This window comes from Puma concolor, chromosome B1 (assembly GCF_028749965.1).
Source record: "Puma concolor isolate L17-30 chromosome B1, mPumCon1.1.hap2, whole genome shotgun sequence".
Lineage (NCBI taxonomy): Eukaryota > Metazoa > Chordata > Mammalia > Carnivora > Felidae > Puma > Puma concolor.
The window spans coordinates 155,180,109-155,207,480 of record NC_141670.1 but is presented as its reverse complement, the minus strand read 5'-3'; the positions used below and the strand labels follow the sequence as shown (position 1 = coordinate 155,207,480).

The following is a 27,372-nucleotide window of genomic DNA, read 5'->3' as shown; positions in this document are numbered from 1 at the left end:
AGAAAACTAGTCAAAGTGTTACAGTAAAGTAATAGAAGTGATATTTTGCAGTCATCTAAAATCATAAAATGTGTTAAGTACTGTAGCACGTTCTGGAGCTACATCTCTGAAAAATATAGTTTTCTTACTTTTTTACATTTCCTATTTCTTTAAAATGGTATATAATCTGCAAGAGAAATTATTCAAGAATATTCATACTGAAATATTTGGAAGCATTTTGATGATTTGGGAAAATAAAAGAGATTATTGAGAATGATAGTCTCTGAAAATTATTGCCTAATACAGATTTTCATGGGTAGACAGGAAGTAAAAAAGGAAAGATAAATTAAGAAAATAAGGGAAGGAGAAAGAGAAAGAAAACATGTAAATCTAAGAAAAATAACAAATGATCACAGTTGAAATATGCAAAAAGTTTTATATTCAGTTACTTAGAAATGAGACACACTGATGTATATATTGTATATGCCACCTGTTAATAAATATTTAATGTCCAATGTGAGCTAGCTGGGCATTGCCAGTGGAGGTGTCTAGCTAAAGCGAAGGGTAATAATGAAGAATGCAAGGTAGATAGTCTTTGGAAGGAAGAGATTAAGAGCACAACACACATTTCTCCTGTCATTTGCAACTCCATGTTTAACTCTTCATATCATTTTAAATGTCCATTCAAATGGATTCACTTGACCAGCTGTTTTAAGTTTAAAACTGGGATTCTGTTAATTCCACCTGTGGAATCCTCCACATCCACTGTTAACACTTAGCTACTCTTCTGCAGCAGTTAACTCTCTGATTATGAACATGACTACTGAAGAGCATAATATTCAAAAGCCTGTCTTTTATCATGGTGATAAAGGATTGCGCAATATTAATTTCCTGAAAAAAATCGTTGATTAAACTAACTTTATTTTAAAATCTCAATGGTCTGGTTGTTTGGTATCTTGTTTTGTTTTGTTTTCATAGGTCTGCTTTTTATTTTTTTGCTGTTATTTAGGGGAGTGGAGTTTCGTTAGTTGGCGAGTTTTCCTTACAGAGACAAAAAAAAAAAAAAAGCATGAGCTTAAAAAAATCACTTAAAATCTTGGCATTTTAAATTATAAAAATGAGTGTGTAGTGGAGCAATGTTCTCTAAAATGTTCAACAGGAAAGCTTCAGAAGTAAATATTGTTCATTTCATTAAATTAATTGTCACAATTTAATTGTATATTTTATTACTATAGAGCATTTATAAGTCCTCCAAATATACCTTTAATTGTGTCATATTTCCATATATAGAAAACACCGAATGCCACAGCTATGTGAGGAAACCTTTGTCATATCAGGTAACTTGACTTTAATAAAACTCAAGAAATATAAGAGTAAGAAAAGAACTATGAAATATAAAATACAATAACTAATCATTGCCCATAGACGACAAAAACAGACACACAGATCATGTTAAAACTAAAATAAAAAGCTCTTGCTGCTCACTAACTTGAGGGCAACAGTTTACCACAGGCAGCATATGTATATTTGTTAAGTCATATATCAGCAAAGCTCGGTAAGCAGTATGTGATATGTGCAGTTTTCTATGTAGATACTGCACTGTAGATATTGTGATGGTTTATAAAGCAGTTGAGCTACCAAGTTATGCCACTCCTACTTACAATAATATAAAATAATTGGCTTATTTTAGTGGCATTTCAAAGTATTATACTGTGTTCACATTATGGTGTCTTAATGAATAGAATACTGATAATCAGGAAAATGATATGCCCCTTTACTCAAATTGATAGGCAATAATTCATGAAGAATCACCAAAAATGAAGTTGCAAGTCACATTTTATAGTAATTAAAATAATCTATATTGACATGAGAGGAAATTGCCATACTAGTCATATGCTTAATACTTACAAGTACAATTTTTTTTCTGTAAGCCTTTAATAAAAAATAAGGAACAAATATATATGGAATATTTTCTGAGATAGAGAAATCAACGGATATAAAACAGGCATGCCCTCAAAGACATTTCTCTCTAATTATGTAGTCAAGATATACACCAATGTTATCTTTAAGAAATATAGGATTCTAGGAAAAGGTGGAAGAAATATCACAGGACAATGTGGATAGAGTTTATCATTAATAATTTGTAATGATCTTTTTTTATGTAACCTTTAAATGACATGAGATATAAACACTGGTGGAGATGTATTGGGAAGGTTTAACAGAACAAGTGGGATTTGTTTGCAAGCTCTTAAAACAGGAAATGCTTTGTGAGTTGGAAGAAGTGTTTAGATATGTGAGAAATACTGAGGAAAAAGCTCAAAGGTACAAAAGTTCACATTGTAGTCCAAGTTGTTAAATAAATCAACTGCTTCGTGTTTAAAGAAGCAGTGTGTAATGGAACCGGATATTCAGTTTATGGCTTTCCTTTGTGAAGCCCCAGGAAATGTAGTCTAGGAAATGTTAATCATTTTCTAGACTTCACATACATCTTCACATACATCTAGACATCACATACATCAAATATAAATATATATATTTGATCCTACAGTGTCACAAAATTCAGCTATGGCAGCACTGCATTCCTTTTCCTAAAGTATCCTGTTCAATATAATATGCTGTAAAAGATAATAAAACACAACTATACATTAATTTATTCATTAATTTGATATTTACAAGCTGTCATTTTGATAGATACTGTAAGTATACAAATATTGTGACTCAATAAATTAGAAGCATTTTTGTGTTAGAGTGGGAACACAAGGGAACAGTATATCAACTCTGAATCAATAAAGGTCTCAGAGATGTGCTCCCCCATGATCAGTCTTGAAAGCATATTATTACCACACAAGGGATATTGACAAGAATACATTCACAGCATTGGTCAGTGACTGAAAATAGAAAGAAGATTACAGGATGTCCTCAAAGTTAACTGTACTACTTTGAGATTCAGAGAAATTCGGTGTCATTGAGTAAAGGGAGTTTTAAGGTAAGAGAATTAGTTCTAAAAATAATTACCTTTCACTTATGTCTTCTTTTAATGATAATGAAACAAAGAGATATGAAATTCTTTATTCAGACCTGAAAAAAAGAATGATATGTATGTTGTCAAATAATGTTATCTATACTTTACATTGAAAATATGTTTAGATTAGCATAAATATATGCAAATATAACAGCCATCTACTTAATAGCTTAGTTAGCTTATATGTTGAGGTTTGGGCAAATAAAAAGATCTAACCTTGAAAAATAATTTTAGAACTAATTTGGATATAGACAAAAATCAGTAAGAGGCAGGTCAAAATGTGGACTTTATTTTCTGATAAATCTGATTACAAAAATTGTCTTCATCCTTTCATATATTTAGTTACCTTATTTTTAAAGCAGACATAGATTTACCCACTCTGAAACATACAAAACTACAACACTGCTGATCGATTCTACAGGAGCAAGCAAGCCCCTTCAAATATGGCCACAAACCCACCAAAGGCAAACAACCTAAAAGAAGACTGAAGAGGTATTGTGATATAGCTACCTAATTCCTTACCCCAAATCCACTCGTATAATTCATTCCTGTGCCACTAGAGAGAAAGGTGTGAGAGGGTAAGACATGAGGTCAGTGGGGTAAATCTAGTAGATGTTCCTCCAGATGAGAATATAAGTATGGAACTATCGCCTTCTTTCACGTTATAAAAGTATAATTTAAAAAGAACAGTAATGGGCACCTGGATGGATCAGTCAGTTAAGCATCCGACTCTTGATTTTGGCTCAGGACATGATCTCAGTCATGAGATCGAGCCCCACATCCAGCTTTGCCTCTGAACTGAGTGTGTAGCCTGCTTAAGAGTCTCTGCCTGCCCCTCCCCCGCTTGTACACACACACTCTCTCAAAAAAAAAAAAAAATGAAAAAACGAAATAAAAAGAACAGTAAAAATAAAAGCAGAATGTAAGACAATTATTTGCAACTGGGCCTTTGTGCATGCTATTGCTTCTCTCTGAGATTCTATGACCTTGTCTCTTTCCACTTGACAGACAAACATCATTTACTAAGGGAAGATTTCCTAGGCAACCGCCACCCTCATCCTGCATACATACGCACTTAGAACTTAGTTTGGGTATCATTTTCTCCCTTTTGTACATCATAAACATTTGATTGAATAGATGTCCCCGCTGGCATTTACATGTACAATAGTGTTTTATTTTTATGTTTAGTTATTTATTTTTCGAGGGGGAGGGCAAGTCAGGGAAGGGCAAAGAGAGTGGGAGAGAAAAATCCCAAGTAGGCTGTGTGCTGGCAGAGCTGCCACGAACCGCGAGATCATGACCTGAGCTGAAGCCAAGAGTCTGACGCTTAACGAAGTCTTGAGCCACCAAGGTGCCCCTACGCACATAGTGTGTTTTTTTTTAATCAGTGCAATTCTAAGCTGCCAGGAAAGAAGAAACTGAGGCTTTTTCTCCAAACCCATTCAATTACCAACACTAATAGATTGCCTGACAAAGAGAAATTCTAAAGTAAAAAAATTGTAAAGACATGTTAATGAAACATTCAATAATACAATATTAAAATTCATTTTCCACAAGTTAGGACAACATAAATAATTGCAAACTATATTTTTATGTCAAAATTGGCCTTTGAAGTATTACCAACCATTCACAATGACAGAAAAAATAAACGGCCTTATGATGAAGAAACATGGATGAATCTAAGGCATAATGATGAGTGAAAGAAGTCGGATGCAAAAGGACACCTACTATTTCTGTTTATATGAAGTTCAAGTGGAATGCAAAATCAATCTATGGTGATTTTGGGCAAAATACAGATTACAGTGGAAGTAACTGCTGAGAGGAGGCTTGAGGAAATCTGTGATGCTGAAAAGTTATTTACCTTAGGTTATACATATGTAAAACTTCAACAAGCTGTACATCTAAAATTTGGATACATGTTGCCTATAAGTTATAACACAATTTTTAAGTTAACTTTAAAGAATGAAAGATTACCTTGGATAAACTTAGATATTTTCAATTCCATATGAATTTAAAATCAACTTTTCTGTTTACACAAAACCATCAATTTATAACAGTACTATATTGAATCAAGGAATGATATTTAGGCAGAATTGACATATTTTACAATATGGCACAGAATCAACATTTAAAAATGTATAATAATTAGTCTTCTAAGCAATGCACTTGATGCCTTCCTTTAAATTTTCTTCAATTTGACTAATAAGTCTATAATTTTCTGTCTCGAAATCTTGCATATATTATGTTACTTATATACTTTTTTGTTTTCAAAGCTATTGTAAGTGACACTTTTCCTAAAACTATGTTGTAATTGCTTTTAGTTATTGGGTATCAGTAAATTTATTTTCATATTGTGCATTATAAATGTACACTAATGTACTAAATGTACAATGTTACACTATTGGATTATCTAGATAGAAAATTACACCATTTATAAACAAAAATAGTTTAGTTCTATTAAACTTTTAATTTCCTTTTATCTTATTTTATTGTCAATGTACTTCAACCCAGTGTTATACTGATGCAGTGATAATGGAAATGCTTTTCTTATTTCCCATTTCAGTGGAAAATACTGAAATTATATATGCTGGAGGGGAGCATGGGTGGCTCAGACAGTTTAGGGTCCAACTTCTCATTTCCGTTCAGGTCATGATCCCAGGGTAGTGGGACCCAGTCCCACGTCGGGCTCCACACTGTGTGTAGAGCCTGCTTAAGATTCTCTCTCTCCCTCTGCCCCTCTCCGCTGCTTGCATTCACTCTCTCTCTCTCAAATAAAAAATAAAAATAAAAATAAAAATCATATATACATATATGTATATATGCATATACATATTAGACTGTTATTAGCTAAAAATAAACTTAGAATTGTTAAGTCTTCTACATAGAGTGATTCTTTTATCATTATGAAACATCCCTTTTTATCTGTCATAATGTTTCTTGCTTTAAAATCTACTGTTCCCTTGTGGGAAAAAAGTTATAGCAGATCTCTTTAGCTAGTGTATATATGCTATATACTTTGTCCTTTTACTTACTTTGTTTTTTGCTTTTTGTTTTTTTTTTTTTTAATTTTTTTTTTTCAACATTTATTTATTTTTGGGACAGAGAGAGACAGAGCATGAACGGGGGAGGGGCAGAGAGAGAGGAAGACGGAGAATCGGAAACAGGCTCCAGGCTCTGAGCCATCAGCCCAGAGCCCGACGCGGGGCTCGAACTCACGGACCGCGAGATCGTCACCTGGCTGAAGTCGGACGCTTAACCCACTGCGCCACCCAGGCGCCCCCCTTTTACTTACTTTGTAATGATACTTTGTATCATTATTTTTAATTTGTACCTTCTTTTAAGGTAATATGCATTTTTTTTTTTTACTGACTCTTGTCAGTCTCAACCATTGATTTCTTAATGGAAATATTTGTTTTTGTTTTTGTTTCTTACAATACAATGTAATTGTTGATGCATTTGGATTTATAAGTCATTTTGCCATCTATGTTCTAGTTGTTTTATTTATTCATTTGCCTCTCCTTTTTGGTCAGCTATTAAATTAATGTTTGTAATATTTTATATATATATATCTCATTAACTAGCTAATCCTATACTATTTTATTATTATTTTAATGATTACCCTAGAGATTTCTACATACATCCTTGTCATATTGTAACTAAAATTATTATTTTACCACCTACTGGTCAATGTGAGAAATTGAAAGGTTACCTCTTATTTATTTCTCTCTCTTTTCTGATAACGGTGCTTTGTCTTATTCCTATGTATATTTAAATTTCTCAAGATAGTATGGCTATCAGTGTAGACTCTCTATATTAATTTAATACATATATTTAACCTTTGTATTTCTATTCATTTCTTCTTGCATCAATATGGAATAATTTTCCTCTGACCTAAAAAATTGTTTTTTATGTTTTCCATTGTAATGTTACACTAGTGACACATGTCCTTAGTTGGTTTTTCTAAAATTGTATTTATTTTCTCTCTTATTTAAAGAAAAATTTTGCTGGGTTTAGAGTCCCATGTTGGCATTATTCTTTTTTTCAGCATGTTGATGACATAATTTGATAGCTTTCTATTATTTATGTCTTATTTTATTTTTACTGGTAAGTCAACTACCATTCTTACATTGTTCTTTGCTTTCTAGCTACTTTTAAAATTTTGTTTATTTTATATCATCAGTTTTCATATAATACGCCAGATGTATTTCTTTTTAAATTTGCGGCACTTTGTAAAACTTCCAAAAGCTGAATATAAAGCCTTTTTTCAATTTTGGAAATTTTTCAGTTTTTCAATTTTTTTCAATTTTTCAAATTTTGGAAAGTTTTCACAATTATTCCTTAAAATATTTTTTGTATCTATTATCCTGTATCCTTTGCAGACTCCTTATGAACCCTTCTATTGCTATTTAAATTCTTATAATCATTTATTTTAAAGCATAAATCTTATTCATCAATCACTTCTGTATTTCATTCTACTGTCTTAATTGAATTGCTACTGTTTTATCTTCCTGAAAATCTCATTATTTCTTATTGAATGCTGGGATATTTTTGTTTCCAAAGAAAAAACTCAGGAACAATTTATGGTTCTACTGAGGTTATCTTCCAGAAAGAAGTTAATATTGCCTTTGGAAGCAAGTTTAATTATGGTTGATCATCTTAAACTAGTTAGTTTAAACCATCTTAAACCAGCTCTCATTAGGGCTTAGTTTTGCTGTAGATAAGGTCATGTATATTTCTCATTCATGCTTACTGCTATGTAAGTTTTAGAAGGGCCCCAAAGAAGAGACATGGTATGTTTAACCAGGCCCCTCTTAATTGACAGTTCTAAACTCCAATTTCACTGCTGCCCTACATAACTCAGGATAGTTAAACTTAACTTACAAGGTTCCCATTAACGGCTTTCTTCTCAAACTCCTACAATTCAGCTGTAGTTTTTTGGGTTTGCCATTTACTCAAGAGGAAAAATTAATGCCAAAAATGTGTTTAATCTCTCTGAGTTTCTAACTCTCTGGGATCTTGATCAATAGTCCAAGGCTTTGGTAACCTTGAAGAACATTTGTTTCATACAATCTAGTCTACCATAGCTGAAAGTGGAATTCTTTATAATGATAAAAGAAAAAAAAATACTCTTTCTGAAATTGTCTGAATACAGCAGAGCTGAATATTTAAATATAACATATTAAATATCACAAGCTAATCCATTTTCTTACTTGCAGATCAAAACAAAGGTCTAACAGTAGATTCATATGTATGATGTAGGAAAAATACAACACACTAACAATAACAATAAAACATGCAACATAATATTGTCATGCCTCTGGATCTTTAAACTTCATTATTGCCTAGATCTGGATGTGTGTCCCTTTCAACACTTGGTATCATGGGCTGCATATTTCTGAGATTATCATCTATAAATATCATCATGTTTTGTGTTTCCTATAGTATCACCTTTTAGAAAGTTAACTCTTTTATGTATGTTCCCAAAGTACTTCTTTATTTGTTTTCTTGTTATTGACATTTCAAGTGTTTATTTAAATTCTAGTTAACATATAGGGTAATATTTGTTTCAGGTATAGAATTTATTGATTCATTATTTACTTCCCAACAAGTGCCTTCCTTAATGCCCATCACCCATTTAGCCCATCCTTGCCCACTTCCCCTCCAACAACCCTTAGTTTGTTCTCTATGGTTAAGAGTCTCTTATGGCTTGCCTCCCTATCTCTTTTTCTTTTTTTCCCCTTCCTCTATCTTCATTTGTTTTGTTTCTTAGATACCACATATGAGTGAAATCATAGGGCATTTGTCTTTCTATGACTTATTTCACTTAGCATAATACATTCTAGCTACATCCACTTGCAAATGGCAAGATTTCATTCTTTTTTTTTTTTTTTTAATTTTTTTTCAACGTTTTTTATTTATTTTTGGGACAGAGAGAGACAGAGCATGAACGGGGGAGGGGCAGAGAGAGAGGGAGACACAGAATCGGAAACAGGCTCCAGGCTCCGAGCCATCAGAGCCCGACGCGGGGCTCGAACTCACGGACCGCGAGATCGTGACCTGGCTGAAGTCGGACGCTTAACCGACTGCGCCACCCAGGCGCCCCAAGATTTCATTCTTTTTGATGACAGAGTAATATTCCATCACACACACACACCTCATCTTCTTTATCCATTCATTGGTCGATGGAAATTTGGGCTCTACCAATAATATGGCTATTGTTGATAGTGATGCTATAAACATTGGCATACATGCATCCCTTCAAACCACTATTTCTGTGTCCTTTGGGTAAATATCTAGTAATGCAATTGTTTGGTCATAGGATAATTCTATTTTTTAACTTTCTGAGGAACCACCATACTGTTTTACAAAGTACTTGTTAACACATGCATCCACTAATGCATTTATCCCACTGATCAGAATTTTTTCATTGCCATCCTTTTGTTTTTTGTTTTTGTTTTGTTTTCCTGCTAGATGATGAATTCCTCTAGAATACGAATTATCTATCAGAATAGCAGAGACATCTATCACAGTGAAAAATCAGGCACTTAGTATAATTACTGATTCTTAAAACAGGATCCACAAGACACCAATAAAAAAAAAAAAAAAAACAAAAAAAAACAAAAAAAAAAACTCATAAGTAAAATATCAGACCAGGAATTTAAAACAACAATGATTAATATGCTAAGAACTCTAATGTAAAAAGTACACAATTTGGAAAAACAGATACTTATGTACGGAGAGAGACGAAAATTCTAATAAAAGAATCCAAAAGAAATGCTAGATATTGAAAACAATATAACAGAAAGAAAGAATGCTTGTTGCAAAAAAAAAAAAAAAGTATCTTCAATAAAAACATTTATCTTGAGGCGCCTGGGTGACTCAGTTGGTTGAGCGGCCAACTTCAGCTCAGGTCATGACCGCGCAGTCCGTGAGTTCGAGCCCCGTGTCGGGCTCTGTGCTGACCGCTCAGAGCCTGGAGCCTGTTTCAGATTCTGTGTCTCCCTCTCTCTCTGACCCTCCCCCGTTCGTGCTCTGTCTCTGTCTCAAAAATAAATAAACGTTAAAAAAAAATTAAAAAAAAAATTATCTTGAATGGGGAAAAAAAATTCCATAGAGAGTGAGCCCATGATCTGGGATGAAAAACAAACAAAAAATTACACTTTATTTTCACTAATGTCTAAGTGAAATGTAGTATTTTATTTAGCTATACATATAGGTAAGAAATGATATTAGTATTAGCAGTATCTGTGATGTTGTTACCACTAAACACCCAAGATAGTTTCATAGCAAATTATGGGATTTATTTCAAGAAATTTTGAAATACGATTTAATGTCCCTGCTTTGCAATGATGGTAATTATTAATAAGTCACGAGATCATTTTATTTACTATTTTAATGGAGAATGATAGACACACAGACCAAATGATCAATAGGTCAGTAGACAGAGAGATAGATGACTATTTCAACACAATGTTTGTAATCACATCTATTTTAGATATTTAAAAATATTATTCTGAGAAGATGGTCCATAGACTTCCCAAGAAAAAAGAGTTCATGACAAATATGTGTAAGTACCCCTGGAAAACATGTTTTTTGAAGAAAGAATATCAAAAATGCTTTATCGGTGTTAGACAACAATTTGTTTTCATTTATATTAAAAATTAAATTATTTTTCACAGGATATAAATTCTGTTTTAGTATAGCTTGCTTATTTAAAAAAATAAAAATTAACTTTAGCATTCCACTACTTATTTGGCGCTTTGAAAACAAAATTTAGGCCATGGTATTCACTTTCTCATGGATGATATGATTACACATTCAAAATGACAGCTTTAAGCAGAGAAAGTCCCAGAAAATTCCATGTGTTAATTTATTTATTTTTTGGCTTGCCTAATTTCCCAGACAGATTAACCCGATAGTGAAAGCTCTTATCTCCTAAACTATTCTATTTTTAAAAATGAAAAAGAAAAGTGGAAGTCACATACTGGGCAGTTCTGTCTCTCTCCCTCTCCACCTTCTCTCCCACCCAATAAAAAAATACAAAAATGTTGGTTAAACATTCCTCAGATCTTATGGCCTTAATTCAAGAAGGTATTTAACTGCACTAAGACTAAATAAGAAATTTTATCCAATTAAACTGTGAACTGAAAAAAAATTAATAATAAAATAATGATGAATATTTTCTTAAAACATTTGTTTTCCAATTGGATCATAACCATGCAAATCCAAAAACCTACATAAAAATAGAAATATTTACCTGTAATGTTAAAATTTTTCTTATTCGTTATTCATTTGATAAAAACATAAATACATCCTAGTTCAACCCAGTAATCATAAAAATTTCAAGATTCACATCGAATATGAATAAAATGGTGACTTAAAAATGATACCAAGTTACACATATTTTAATCAGACCACAATTCAGTGTATTCAAATTAAATCACACAGAACGTGTAATCTAAAAATGGCCAAGAAAAAAATAAAACTTACTTCAGAAAACAATTTTCTTTCAACTTTAGACTACCAAAATAAAAAAAAAAAAAAAAAAAAAGGAAAAGAAGAAAGAAAAGATAGAAAGAGGAGGAAGGAAGGGAGACAAAAGCAAAAGCAAAAATCAAGTGCTGAATGGAAAAAATATATTAGTATTTTCTTAACTATTTACAGGAATTGCAACTTTACTCTCTTGAAATTAACTGGTCAAGGCCTGTATTTGTCAATTCCTTTACAGTAAGACATAGTTTACTGAAGAACAGAGCATTTTTCTAGAATCAGTTTTCATTTATTAGTGGGTTAATAAGGAGCTTATTGTTAGTATTTTCTCTTCCGTAGAGGTATCCTTAAGAACTAAGACATTATGAAGAACTAAGACATAATGATCCTAACACTTGCTTTAAATGATGATGAAGCTAACTTTATTAAGACCAAAAGAAAAAAAAAAGGAATCAGATTCATGTGTAGAAAATATTTCTCAAAGATATTAGAATTCCAATGCATACTATGCATCTATGTGAAGCCAAAGGCTGAATTGTTGCACGTGAAGTTCCTTTTTTCTATTATAATATCTTATCTACAAATTGGATATGGTCATGTGTCACATAAATTCTGAATAAGAAGCTAGAATGTCAATTTTATCAAAGTTCCATCTGATTACAATGCAGAATAGCTTTAAGCAGAGGCCTTTGGGGGCCCTGCTTCCACTAATAGAGATATGGATAAATTATAAGCTTGCTTGCTGCAGAACCCATAACTTATACAGTAGTCTCTTTTGTAACAGAAGCACTAGAATAGAAATGAGATTTCACAACGTTTTTAGTATATCAAGGTTATTACATTGTGTGATTAAACTCATGTAAAATTAGCAATCAAATACATTTGTTAATTAATTGTCAACGTTAAAAGATCCCCAACCCTCTCACAGACAAGACTGCCCATGCAACATAATCATAACTAATCAGAAACGCCCAAATACATTGTTACTGTTTTACCCCAGAAGTGGAAGTCTTTAGGGGCTGAGCTAGGAACCTGGGGAGGGTTTAGCTTCCCAAAGAATAAAGAGGAAAAACACCTAATAAAGACAGTTTGTGTCTTTCTGATCTATTCTGGCCAGAAATGTGAATGTAAGGCCTAAGGGATAAAGGAGACTCCAATAACATGAGAATAAAGTTGTATGCTAATGACTGAAGGACCTAGTTCTTTGACAACAACGTTGACTTGGAATACCAGGTTTAAACTCTTAGCCTTTACCATCTTTTCACTTATTATAAATAAACCCATCATCTGTTTCTTAATTTTTTTTAATGTTTATTTATTTTTGAGTGGGGAGAGACAGAGAGAGGGAGACACAAAATCCAAAGTAGACTCCAGGCTGGCAGCGGGCAGCACAGAGCCAGGCACAGGGTTCAAATTCACAAAACATGAGATCATGATGTGAGCTGAAATCGGACACTTAACCAACTAAGCCACACAGCCCCCCCCCCCAATATCTGCTTTTAATTATCCTTAGTGGATTAGATTTCTAACATATAATTTAAAGATTCACTTATTAGTCTATCATGTAATAGATCTCATAAACCATAGAAATTCTGAATTCCATAATCATGTATATTAAAGTACCTCAAATATCAAATAATTAGATTTATTGTAATCATGCTATACTTAAGTCCAAATTATATAAAATAATGATGTTAATAAAGACTTTATAATTAAATATACATACACTCATGTAACATAACACTGCTTGCCATTTTAAGTACCAGCAGTACCCATTAAAATAGCAACTTGTATACATAAAAACATTTCAAATTCATATACAATGCCATTTCCTCCTTTGAATTATGTTTATATCCTCATTATCATTACATACACTTTATTATTTTATAACATATGTTATAAATATTAGAAATTCTAGGACAAATTTTCTTGCTTTAAAGTATCCATTTAAATAAAAATAGTTCTACACATTTGTTTAGCATTCTCAAATATTTTAAAAAATTCTATTCAATGCATGATATTTCATGAAATTTTCAGTTAATTTAAAAATTGACCAGTAGTTACAGATGAATACTATTTTTCATTTTGCTCCTAGACACATTAATCAACTGGCAGGCATGTTGGGATCAATCAATTGCATCAGTTGTGTTCATTCATCTTTGTCCTGCCATTCATTCCATGGCAGCAAGGAGCACACTGTGTAATTGAATTTGGTTGAAATCTAATATAAGGGCAAACTGTGACACAGTAGCAATAATCAGTTTGATTCAAAAATTTTAGCAGTAATTTTTGTTTTCTGCGTTCAGCAAAAGGAGGATGATATTTTATTCTGTATACTATCATAAGTGAGAGCTCTGGGGAAAAGGCACACAGCAAGCTTTAGGACACATCAAGTGATCATAGATTCTCAGCTGAAAAATTAGAGATGGTTAGAGGAAGGAGAGTACTAAATACAATAAAATGTGTATAGAAAACAAGGGAATAAAGCAAAGGCTTTGAGGATTTCTCAAGATATGTAAGAAAGTTTATGTCTTAAAATTTTCTTGTTAACTATACTGGAATTAAAAATATTTTTTCCATAAATACAGTCATGAATTTAGAGAAAGTTATGTGATACAATAAAGTTCCTTGTTTTAGAGATTTGGAGATTCTGAAAATTATATCTATACTATATATCTATAAGGCTAAGGCTACATCCATATTTATACATAATTGTGTTTAAAGCAAAGCTTTCTCTAGCTCTTTTTTTAAAGTTAATTTTGAAATGTGATCAAAACTAGCCTATGTGAATGAGAATAATCATCTGGAATTATTTGGTTTTATATTTTAAGAAAGTAACAAGTTTTCTCCATTCCACTTCTAGTCTAGAATTAAATTTTTGGAGAGATTTGAGTCTACATATTCTACCTATTTACTCTATAAATTTTCCATCATACATTCTGGGTTATATTGAAATTTTCATTATTAATTTTTAAATGCCATTTCCTATATCATTATGATTTTCCCTTAACTAGGTAATTGAAAAAGTTTTTATCTCAAAATGTGGAGACAAAGATACTCAGACAAGTTTTTCCTATGGCTGGTTTCAATGGAAAATGCTCATTTTTTTCAGTTTATTTTTTATTTTATTTACTTTTTGTTTCAAGTTTTCATTGAAATTCTAGTTATTTAGCATATAGGGTGATATTGGTTTAGGAGAATTTAGTGATTCATCACTTACATATAACAGTCAGTACTCATCACAAGTACCTTCCTTCATATCCATCACCCATTTAACCCATCCACCTGCTAACCTGCTCTCCAGCAATCCTCAGTTTTTTCTCTAATTAAAAGTTTCTTTGGGTTTGCTTCCCTCTTTTTTTTTCTTTTCCTCTATGTTCATCTATTTTGTTTCTAAATTCCACATGAGTGAAATCATATGGTATTTGCTTTTTCTCTGACTTATTTTGCTTAGCATAATACATTGTAGCTCCATCCATGTCATTGTAAATGGCAAAATTACATTCTTTTTTATGGCTAATATTCCAGTGTGTGTGTGTGTGTGTGTGTGTGTGTGTGTGTGTGTGTGTGTGTGTGTAAAGACCACATCTCTTTATCCATTCATCAGTAGTTGGACATTTAGACTCTTTCCATAATTTGGCTATTGTTAATAATGCTTCTAAAGCATCAGGGTGCATGTGCCCCTTTGAAAAAGGTAAATACCTAGTAGTGCAATTGCTGGGTTGTTCTATTTTTAGGGTAGTTGTATTTTCAGCTTTGTGAGGAACCTCCGTACTGTTTTCCAGAGTGGCTACACCAGTTTGCATTCCCACCAACAGTGTAAGAGGGTTTCCCTTTCTCTGCATCCTCGCCAACGTCTGTTGTTTCCTGTGTTGTGAATTTTAGTCACTCTGACAGGTGTGCAGTGGTATCTCATAGTAGGTTGGGCTTGTATTTCCCTGAGGGTGAATGAGTGGAGCATCTTTTCCTGTGTCTTTTGGCCACCTGCATGTCTTCTTTGGAAAAATGGCTCTTCGTGTCCTCTGCCCATTTCTTAGCTGGATTATTTGTTTTTTGGGCATTGAGTTTGATAAATTCTTTATACATTTTGGATACTTAACCCTTTATCACATATGTCATTTGAAAATATCTTCTCCCGTTCTGAAGATTGCCTTTCACTTTTGTTGATTGTTACCTTCGCTGGGCAGAAGCCTTTTGCCTTGATGAAGTCCCGATAGTTCATATTTGCTTTTGTTTCCCTTGCCTCCAGACATGTGTCTAGTAAGAGGTTGCTATGGACGATTCAAAGAGGTTGCTGCCTGTGTTCTCTTCTAGGATTTTGATGGTTTCCTGTCTCACATTTAGGTCTTTTGTCCGTTTTGAATTTATTTTGTGTATGGTGTAAGAAAGTGGTCCAGTTTCATTCTTCTGCATGTTGCTGTCCAGGTTTCCCAACACCAGTTGTTGAAGAGACTGTCTTTTTCCCATTGGATAGTCTTTCCTGCTTTGTTAAAGATCAGTCGACCATATAGTTGTGGGTCCCTATCCCGTCACTTTCAATCTACAGGTGTCTTTAATTCTAAAATGACTCTTGTCAGCAGCACATAGGTGGGTCTTGTCTTTTTATCCATTCTGATACCCTATGTCTTTTGATTGGAACATTTAGTCCATTTACATTATTGATAAAAATTTAGTGCCATTGTATTACCTATAGTCCATGTTTCTGGAGATTTTCTTTTTGTCTTTCTAGTCTTTGTTGCCTTTGGTCTTTCTTTCCCAGAGTCCCCTTTAATATTTCTTGCAGGGCTGGTTTAGTAGTCATGAACTCCTTTAGTTTTTGTTTCTCTGAGAAACTCTTTATCTATCTATTCTGCATGATAGTCTTGCTGGATAAAGTATTCTTGGCTGCATATTTTTACCATCAGCATGTTGAATATTTATTTCATGCCTCTCCCTTCTAGCCTGTCAGGTTTCTATGGAGAGATCCACTGCTAAACTGATTTTTCTTTCCTTGTAAGTTAGGGATTTCTTTTCCCTGCTGCTTTAAGGATTCTTTCCTTATCTCTGTGTTTTGCAAATTTTAATATGATATGTCTTGGTATTGGTCTGCTTTTGTTGATTTTGATGGGAGCTTTCTGTGCCTCCTGGATTTGGATGTCTGTTTTCATTTCCAGATTAGGGAAGTTTACAGATATAATTTCTCAAATAAACATTCTGCCCCATTTCCCCTTTCTTCTTCTTCTGGAACTCCTATGATACAAATATCACTATGCTTTATGAAGTTGCTGAGTTTTCTAAATCTACTTTCATGATCCAATATTTTTCTTTCCTTCTTTTCACTTCATTATTTTCTATAACTTTGTCTTCTGTATCACTTATTCATTTCTCTGCTTTCTCTATATCTGTGGTCATTATGTACAGTCAGTTTTGCATCCTGATCATAGCATTTTTTTTTATTTTGCCCTGACTAGTTTTTAGGTCTTTTATCTCTGTGGTAAGAGACTCCCTGGAGTCTTTCATGCTTTTCTCTATCCCAGCTAGTATCCTTATGATTGTTGTTTTAAATTCTGGTTCAGGCATATTACTTATCTGTATTGATCAATCAGTTTTTTGGGGAGATGAATTCCTCCATCTTGGCATTTTGCCTCGGTTTCTGTCTTCTGTGTGTTTGAAAGCCATTTATGTTTCCTGCTCCTGAGAGAAATGGCTATATTAAGAGGAATTCCAGAGCCTGATGCTTCACAAAGTGTTTCTGGTATATGCCATGTGCATTCTGGTGTTGTGTTTTGGCTGTTGTTTCCCTCGAGTCAGTCCTCTGCAGAGTTTCTCCTTGACCACACTGGAGAGTGTTTGGCCTTGTCCAGTGTTTGGTGAGGTTTAACTAGGTTTGTTTTGGACTGCTTGTTAAAAGAGGCTAGATCCTATTTCCCCTAGAGCTGAAGCTTTGTACCACTCTATGGTCAGTAGACTTGGTGGGTGCAAGGGCTTTGTGCTGGTCTTCTAGGGCAGGGGCATGCTGCACTGATTCTCAGACACTTTGCCATAGTTAAAAAAAAATAGCACCTGCAGAGCGCGGGGGTGCAGGGCTTGGTCTAAGTGGTCCAAGCCTCCACTGGCTGCTGTGCCAAACAAAGAGGTGAAGTCTGTCCACGTTGATTGCGTCTGCTGCTGTTCAGGAAGCCCTCACAGAAGACTAAACCAACTTTCCTCATTTGTCCCAGACTTCCCTCAGATCCTTGCCTTCATCTTGTCTGTGTCTGAGCTGTTTGCTCACCTAATGGCATAGTGCTCCTGTGTTTTATCTCAGGCATGCAGGCTGGATTTCAAAAGTCCAAATTTTAAGGACGCAGTGTTCCACAGAGTTGTGCTGATCCTCAGCAGGAGGGTTTTGCCACATTGTGGCTAGTGACAGTCTGAGAATGGCAGTCACATGAATGCACACCGGCTTGGAGTATATGGTAAAGTGCAGCAAAAAGCCTGGGTCCAGGTTAGCTGCCCTCAGCAACTGCTTCTGCTCCTATGCTAATAAATGGGGAAGCTCAGTGGTACCCGCTAGCTCTTTGTCCCTGGAAAGTCAGTGCCACTTCTCCCAAATCCACTCCAAGAAGGGGAACTATCTCTCCCTGTGTGACCTAGGGGTCCTCAGACCACACTGTCTGCTCCCTGGCCTCTGCCCTCCTTATCCACTGGAGAGAACCACTTTGCCTGATAGGATCCACCCTGGCGATGGGCGAACTTCTAAAAAAACTTCAGCCTTTAGCTCCGCTGCTTTTAAAAACTTGTTATTCACATCCCCTCTCATTTTCCCAGTCAAGGTTTTGGGGATATGTTTTACGTGTGCAAACTCTGTGCCCTGCTCATACACTCTCGCATGCTCTCTCTCTCTCCTCTTGGTGATCAGGGCTCCCTCCCCTGTGTAGCACCAGCAGTTCTTTTCTCCCTGAAATCATGTCTCCACACCTCCTACCTTCCACAGTGTGCCCTCTTTTCTCCCTCCAGTTGTGCAGTTTGTTCTCTCAGTCCTCAGATCGATTTCCTAGTTCAGAATGATTTGATATATAACTAGCTGTGTTCAAGGGACAATGTAATCATAAGGTCATCCTACTACTCCAACATCTTAATACCTACACTCCTTGCTTAGCACTTTTAACTCTAGAAACCACCCTGTGCCTGTTTCAGAATAGGTGTTCCAAAATGTATCTAACAAAGAAAAGCGAAATATATATATTGTTTCGCTTTTCTTTGTTAGAAAATATATACACGCTCTGTTGTTATTGTGTAGAGTGTTTTGTATAGACTTTTAGGTCTAGTTGGTTTATAATGTTGTTAAATCCTCTATTTCTTTATTAAGCTTAAGCCAGGATGTTCTATCCACAATTGAAAGTGAGAAATTTAAGTCTCCAACTATTATGGTACAGCGTTTTGTTTCTCCTTTCAATCCTGTCAAGTTTGCTTCATATATTTTAGGACTTTGCGTCTATATGTTTATAGTGATTATATCTTCTTAAATAGCTGACTTTTTTTTCAACGTGTAATGACCTTTTTGTCTCTGGTAACAATTTTTGATAAAGTCTGTTTTGCTCAATATTGATATATCTACCTAAGGTCTCTCTTGGTTACTGTTTTCATTGAGTATCTTTTCCATCCTTTCACTTGAAACCTACTTGTGTCCTCGAATCTGAAATGAGTTTCTGGTGTACAGCATGTAAATTAATCTTTTTTTTTTCCTTCTGCCAATCTCTGCCTTTTAACAATAAGTTTAATATGTTTATATTTAAAGTAATTATAAATAATGAAGGAATTATTTCTGTCAATTTGTTGTTTGTTTTCTCTCTATATTTTTTTTTCTTTATGGTTGCTTCTTCAGTTTCTCCAATAAGTCTTTCTTCTGTGCTTTTTTTTCATTGTTCTATTTTGATTTTGTCTTTAGTTAGTTATAATTTTAGTTCAGTTTAGTGTTCCTTTTGTTTTAGCAATTACCACTGAATTTATAGTTAACATTCTAAATTTATACCAGTCTAGTTTGAAACAATAACATCTCAATTTTAATAGCTTGTGTTAACTGCATTCCTGTCCACCTCTTCTTTTCCCCTTTACGTTGTTATTGTCACAAATGACAGTTTGTGTTGCCACAAATTTAACCTGTACACTGTATTTTCATTAGTATAGATTCCCATTAATGTGAAATAATAATTAGTATTTTATTCATTTTAAGGCATATAGGAAACACAAAGAGGGTTAGAAGCAAAAAATATATATAATGTTAGTTCTTATATTTACCTAATTAGAGATCTTTATTTCTTCATGTGGCTTGCAGCTAACACTTAGTATCCTCTTCTTCTAGCATGACAGACTTAATTTAACATTTTATATGGGACATTCTATTAGCATCAGACTCTATTGGCTTTTGTTTACCTGGAAATGTCTTGAATTCTTCTTCATATTTGTAAGATAGCTTTACTGAATATAGAATTTTTGGTTGACAGTTTTTACTTTCAGCATTTTAAGTATGTCTTCCTCCTTCCTGGCTTCTATGGTTTATAATTTTTAAAAAAGCTATTAATCTTATTGAAAACCTCTTGTATCCAATGAGTCACTTTTCTCTTACTGCTTCCAAGATTTTCTTTGGCTTATGCTTTGGGCATTTTGATTATAATGTGTTGCAGGGTGGATACCTTTCTCCTTATCATGCTTGATGGTCCTGATCTTGAATATGTAGCTTCATGATATTCACAAATTTTAGGAATTTGGGGGCATTTTTTTATTTAAATATTTGTCACTGCTTATTTCTGTACACTTTATGAATCTTCCATAATGAGTGTGTTGGTGTGAGTGAAGAGGTTCCACAGGTTCCTTAGGCTCCATTTATTTTTTTCATTTTTCTTTCTCTACCTTTATCTATGTGATTTCAATTGCCCTATCTTCTAGTTTGCTTATTCTTTCTTCTACCTACTCAAGTCAGTTATTAAATACCTCTAAATGAAAATTTTATGTCAACCACTGTATTTTTTGAACCAGAATTTCTATTTCACTTATTTCTATAATTTCTTTCTTCATTATTGATATTCTTTACTTTTTAATTTTCTTGACTTCCACTATTTATTTGTCCATGGTTTCATTTAGCCTTCTGGGCATATTTAGGATTGTAACTTAACATCTTTGTCTATGATGTTCAATATCTGAATTCCTCTGGGACAATTTTTGTTAATTTCTCTTTCTTTCTTTCTTTCTTTCTTTCTTTCTTTCTTTCTTTCTTTCTTTCTTTCTTTCCTTCCTTCCTTCCTTCCTTCCTTCCTTCCTTCCTTCCTTCCTTCCTTTCTTTCTTTCTTTCTTCTGTCAATGAGCTATGTCTCCTTTTTATATGATTTATAATTTTTTTTCCTTGTTGAAAACTAGAATATTATTTTGAATAATATGATATCTCTGAAAGTCAGATTTTCTGCCTTTCCCAGGAATTGCTAATATACCAATGGAGTGTTTCAGTAGTCCATTTGTTAGTGACTTTTCCAAACTGCTTCTGCAAGGGCTGTATTCCTTGTTCTGTATGGTCACTTATCTCTCTTCTGTTATCTCTATAGTCAGCAAGTGACCTGACAAGAGATTTCCTTCAATTCCTGGGTATAATAAGGAGAGAGAAAGATAAGAAATATTCTGTTTTTTTTTTTTTAATTCCCTCTAACAGTTGTTACCAAGAATGTTAGTTTAGACTGAGGAGGCAGAAACAATGGGCATTTCTTGTACTAGTCCCTCAGTGAACCACCAGGCAGATCAAAACAAATAAACTTGATCCTTAGAGGATAAAGTTCTTTTGCCCAACCTTGCACCAGCAAGCCACACAGGAATTCAAGCCAAATCCCTCATAGCTGCCTGACATGAGTCTGGGCCTTGGACGATAGTAGTGGCTATACTAAATACTGAAATTAACCAAAATTTACCAACTTTTTTTTTCATCAAGTATTCCTTTTGATGCTGGAAGTGTTCAACTGGAATCAAAGGTTTTAAAATAGTTGATTTTGATGATTCTTGCTTATTTCCTGAATTCTCGCTTCCAGGGGGTTGTGATTCCTGGAACTTCCTACTCTGTCATCATGTATTTGATCCTTTTCAATATTTATGTAATATTTTCATTAATATAACAGAATGAGCAATATTACATTTTGGTTTTTTTCTTTATGTTTTTATTTAAATCCAGGTAGTAAACATACAGTGTAATATTAGTTTCAGGTAATATTACATTTTTTTTTTAATTTTTTTTTCAACGTTTTTATTTATTTTTGGGACAGAGAGAGACAGAGCATGAACGGGGGAGGGGCAGAGAGAGAGGGAGACACAGAATCGGAAACAGGCTCCAGGCTCCGAGCCATCAGCCCAGAGCCTGACGCGGGGCTCGAACTCACGAACCGTGAGATCATGACCTGGCTGAAGTCGGACGCTTAACCGACTGCGCCACCCAGGCGCCCCTGGTAATATTACATTTAAAAAAATAAACTGATTTTAAAACAATTTGCCTGTTTTTAAATTAGCACAATGTAAATATTAAAATAAAATAACAAATAGCCAAATTACATTAACAGCCATTCTCCAACATAAGAAGAATTAGTTCCTAAATGTTTCAAGGCTACATTGCTATACAATGTTTTGTTTATAGTCTTTATAAGTTTTTTTGCACCCACTTTGAAAATGGGTTATTATTTTCTCTTTTTTCATATATCTCTTCCCCCATGAATCCAGATTTTCAAATATGTTACTAGATCCACATTTAAAGGTATTTTTTTTGTTTTTTTCTATAATTATGAAGAAAGTAAATCTCACTATATTGAAGTAAAACCTGATACCCACCCTTGATTCTTTTCTGTGTGTTTGATAACTTTATCTGCTATATTTAATACTAGCCTCTTGTTTTTTCTAGGAATGTTTATGCATATTCAAGTTACCAGGATTTTTAATTTTTTAAAACTATATGGCTGTTGACCATAGAAATGGGCCCCAGACAGGAAATATAATTCAAGTTCATATAATATCTTTTGCTCTCAAGACTGTGGATATTGCCTAAAATTCTGGCTTTAAAAGTGATTTTAGAAGGAAAAAACAAGTTTGTATTTTTTCCGCTATCAGTGGCCTCCCTTCCCACCCCTTCCATGCCCTCACTTCTGTGGAAGCCAGAAAAAGACTGTAGTTTTGAGCACCAGTAATATAATTAGCATATATTTTAAAATCAATTATGTTTTTTTTTCTTCCTTATGATAAGATATACCCTGTGATCTGAAATTTAGTCCTCTCATTGGAGTTCCCAATGGAGGGAATTGTTTCTCTGTTTTAACTTAAAATTTTCTGTTCTGTCCATTTAGGTTCTCAGCACAAGGGGGAAATACATGTATTGTTGACTTACCTATATGGTTCCTCCATAGATTTTGTTTTCTCAGTTGTTAGTTGAATTTTTTTTTTCTTTCTTTCCTGCATTGCCTATGACAATCTCAATTTTGCCCTCTCTGCCTTTAATTTGATTTCCAGCATGAAGCTTACTCTCCCTTGTTATTTATGTTATGGAACAGATAGTGTTATTTTTTAGCCATTAAATCTCTGTTTTAATGTATCATTTAATAAAATACATCTCATTTAACATATTTAATATTTGCACATTTTATTAGGTTATTGTACCATACAAAGCAATTAGGGAATATTTTCTTATGTTGATTAGATTTTATTTTTATCTTAACTGAATTCTTCTGAATCATGTGTGATGGTTAATTTTATGTAATACATGCTTACACACAATGCATGGTACCCTGTTGTTGGTCAAAAAACAGTCTGGATGTTGCCATGAAGGTATTTTTTAGATGATTAACATTTAAATCAGTAGAGCTACCTTCCATAGTGTGCATGGGTTTCATCCAATTGGTTGAAGGCCTTAAGAGGACAGAACAGAGTTCCACAAGGAAGAAGAAATTCTGCCTCCAGACTGCCTTTGGAATCTAACTTGCAACATCAACCTCTTCCCTGAATTTCCATCATACCCAGTGACCTATAGATTTCAGACATGCCAGCCCCCAGAATAAGATGAGCCAATTCCTTAAAATAGTCTGTCTGCTGATGGATAGTTTGCTACAGATACACGTATATAGGTATATTAACATATATGTACACATGTATATGATGTATATATACATTTACATATTATTTGTGTGTGTATATGTGAATACACACACACACATACACACACATGCATATATCTTCTTGGTTCTGTTTCTCTGGGAAAATCTGACTAATACAGCATATCTCATTCTTTCTCCTCCCTTCCTCTTTTCTCTGCCTTTCCCTTTCTCCTTCCATGACATCAGCACTTTGCTACTAGCTCTATAGATTATTATCCTAGATTGAAATTACTCTGGAATATGACAATCCCTGATAATTATTCAGTGTGTTGTTCAGTGAGCTGCTGCAATAATATAAAGGATTCTGAACTAGAGTATAATTGAGGAATTTTACTTAAACTATTCAATTATAGTATCAGTTTCCTTCCTATTTAATTATAGTATCAGTTTCCTTCAGATTCTGTTTGATTTCCTTAAAATGACTTTTTTTAGTCCTTATAAGGTTATTTCTCCACAGTGCTCTAAGGAATAGGTTTAGGCATTTTGCTACAATATGCCAGAAAAAATTATTTTATACTTTAGCCAAAACTTTTTGAACATATCACCAGATTGTTTTACTTACACAAAATGTGTGATGAATGTGTCTGTATTTGAGTTTCGTGGCTAAGTGTGAGAATAAGAAAGTCAATAATAGAATCACTCCATTTTGAAAAAAAATCATTATAAAACACATGACAGCTAGTGTATTTGAAATATTGCCTAATTTACCAATCAGCTTAAGAAATGGAGCATTTATTTATTGAGCCTTTGCTTCTTTAGAATTGTGTTTTAAAATTTTCAAATATGTGGGGTTTTCCTATATATTTATTGTTATCTAATTTAATTCACTTTTGGTCAGATAACTCCATATGATTTTTGCCTTTTCAGATTTATTAAAACTGATTGTTTTGCCTAGCATATGTTCTAACTTGGAGAATATATTATGTACACCTGAAAAGAATATTAGTGTCTTGTAAATATCAATTAATTCAAAGGGATTGAAGTTAAATAGGTATTTGCAGGTGTGCCTGGGTGGCTTGGTTAAGCAGCTGACTCTTGATTTCAGCTCAGGTCACAATCTCACAACTGGTGATATGAGCCCCATGTCCGGCTCCTGCTTGGGATACTCTCTTTCTCCCTCTGTCTCTATCCCTCTCCTGCTCTCACTCTTTCTCTCTCAAATCAATAAGCTTTAAAAACATAGATATTTGCACATGTGTATCTAATTGTTCTATTAATTGCTGAGGGGGGTGGTAAAATCTTAACTATGATTTTGGAATTGGCTATATCTCCTTTTATGTCTGTCAAGTTTTGTTCCATATATTTTTGAGTTCTTATATTAATTTACATATAAAGTTTATATCTTAGTAATAAATTGACATTTTGTCATTGTTAAATGTTGCTCTCAATGTCTTTAATACCTCACATTTTGAAAACTGATCTAATATTTAAGTAATGACTTTCTTCTTCTTATTCTTTGTATGATACACATAGGATCCATTTTATCTTTATATTTAAAGCACGTCTCGTACAGGCATCATGTAGTTGAGTTTTGCTTTTTTTTCATCTGTTCTGACAATTTCTGCATTTGAATTATGATGTTTAGTCTATGAACATTTTTCTTTGCTTTCAAGCAACATTATTGAGATATAACTTACACACAAAATATTCATTAATACTGAGTGATCAGTTCCAAGAGTTTTGACAGATATATACAGTTGCACAACCACTACCATGGTCATGATACAAAATTGTCATTATGGTCTCCCTACCCCAATCTAGCAAGGAAAACTTGTCATTTGCTTTCTGTCAAAATAGTTTTGCTTTTTATAGAATTTATTATAAATGGAATCATACAGTATGTAATCTTTTATATCAGACTTCTTTCACTAAAAATAATGCTCTTATGATTTATCTATGTTGCTATATGTAACAATAATTTATTCTTTTAAATTTTGAGTAATATTTTAGTGTATGGATATGTAAAATTAGCATATAAATCAATACTTCAGTTAGTGTATCCTTTTGTTGTTTCTAACAATGACCATTATGAATATTTTTTTTTAAAACAGGGATATTTGAATACAAATCTTTGTGTTGATGTATTTTTATTACTTTTAGGTAAGTCCCTAAGAGTGGAACACATGGGTCATCTGACACATGTAATTTTAAGAAAACTGCTAAACTGTTTCACAAAGAGACTAGATTTCTTTTTTCCATTCTTGGCAGCAGTGTGTGAACATTGTATCTGTTATGCATTTTTGCAAATACCTGATATTTTCAACATTTAAAATTTTATGTATTCTGTGTACAAAGTGATACTACATTATGGTTTCAATTTGCATTAAATGTTGCTTAATAATGTTGACCATATTTTCATGTATTTATTTACCATTGAGATATACTTTCTGATTAAATGCCTGTAAAGTTTGTACCCATTTAAAAATAGGTTGTCTTATGATTAAATTTTAGAAGCTTTTTATTTATTCTATATACAACTAATTTATAAGATATATGATTTGCAAATATCCTCTTCAAACATGTAGCTTGTCTTCATTTTCTGGCACAAAAATTTTAATTTTTATGGAGTCCATTTGATGAAGGTTAACTTTTTAATGTTTCTTTTTTTGTATGCTCTTTAAAGTATCTCAACCAAATCCAAGGTTGCATTTTTTATCCTGATTTTGTTCCTAAAACACTTGTATTTTCTTAGCTCTTGTATAGCCATATGAAACATTTTGAGACACTTTTTATATGGTGTAAGGATTGAGGGTTGTTTTTGTTGTTGTTGTAGTTGTTGTTTTATGTATGCATATTTAATTGTTTCAGTAACTTTAGTTGAAAGCATTATCTCTTTCAATTTGAATTACTTGGTATTTTGTTAAAAATCAGTCCATCACCTATGTGATGTCCATCACCAAAAAAGTCTTTTAGGGCTTTGTTCCAATTTTTACATTTCCATCCCAATACCAGAAAAACAGTATTGGTTACTATGATTTCATCATAGGTCTTGAAATCAGATCATGTAAATTCGTCAAATTTTGGCAAGGGGGATTATTTTGGCTATTCTAAGGCATTTCTACATACATGTATATTTTAGAATTAGGTTGTGAATGTATACCAAACAAAAACTTCTCTCTTTTTATTGGGATTTAGTTGACTACAGAACAATATAGGATTAACTGACTTTTTACCAACACTGTGTTACCTGTCCAATGAGCATAGTATATTTCCTAATGTATTTAATTCTTTAATTTCTTTTAGAATTGCTCTGTGGCTTTCAATGTACAGATTGATGTATATTCATAAAGTTATATATAAATGTATCACTTTTTGATGATATTTTAAAAAATATCTCAATTTCTAGTGTTCTATGTAGTATGTAGAAATATAAATGATAATTTATATTTATCTTATGTATTTTGACCTTGCTAAACTCACCTATAGTTTTGGTAACTTTTTTGCAGAGACCTTGGAATTTTCCCTAAGATCTTCAGTTGCCTGCAAATAGAATGTGTTTTACTTATTCCTTTCTAATTGGTACTTTATTTATTTATTTATTTTTCTTTGTAAAAATGGTTATTGCATCCAGTACAATGAGTAATAGAAATGGTGAGAATGCATATCCCTGGCCTACTCTTAATCTTTCTTTAAAATTTTTTTCTAATGTTTATTCATTTTTGAGAGACAGAGAGAGACAGAATGTAAGCAGGGGAGGGGAAGAGAGGGGGGAGGCAAGATACAGAATGTGAAGCATGCTCCAGGCTCTGA

The 27,372-nt window shown here is 33.3% G+C and overlaps 1 long non-coding RNA gene across 1 annotated transcript in view; it reads right to left on the bottom strand.

Annotated features, from left to right (window-relative positions):
- Positions 1 to 903: 903 nt before the first annotated feature.
- Positions 904 to 27,372, bottom strand: part of LOC147581966 (uncharacterized) — a 74,743-nt gene continuing 48,274 nt past the window's right edge. Inside the window, exons 2-3 of the long non-coding RNA XR_015249807.1 lie at positions 2,995 to 3,057; positions 904 to 1,020 (exon numbers count right to left, since the gene is read on the bottom strand). This is a non-coding gene — a long non-coding RNA (uncharacterized LOC147581966). The remainder of the gene's footprint in view (positions 1,021 to 2,994; positions 3,058 to 27,372) is intronic.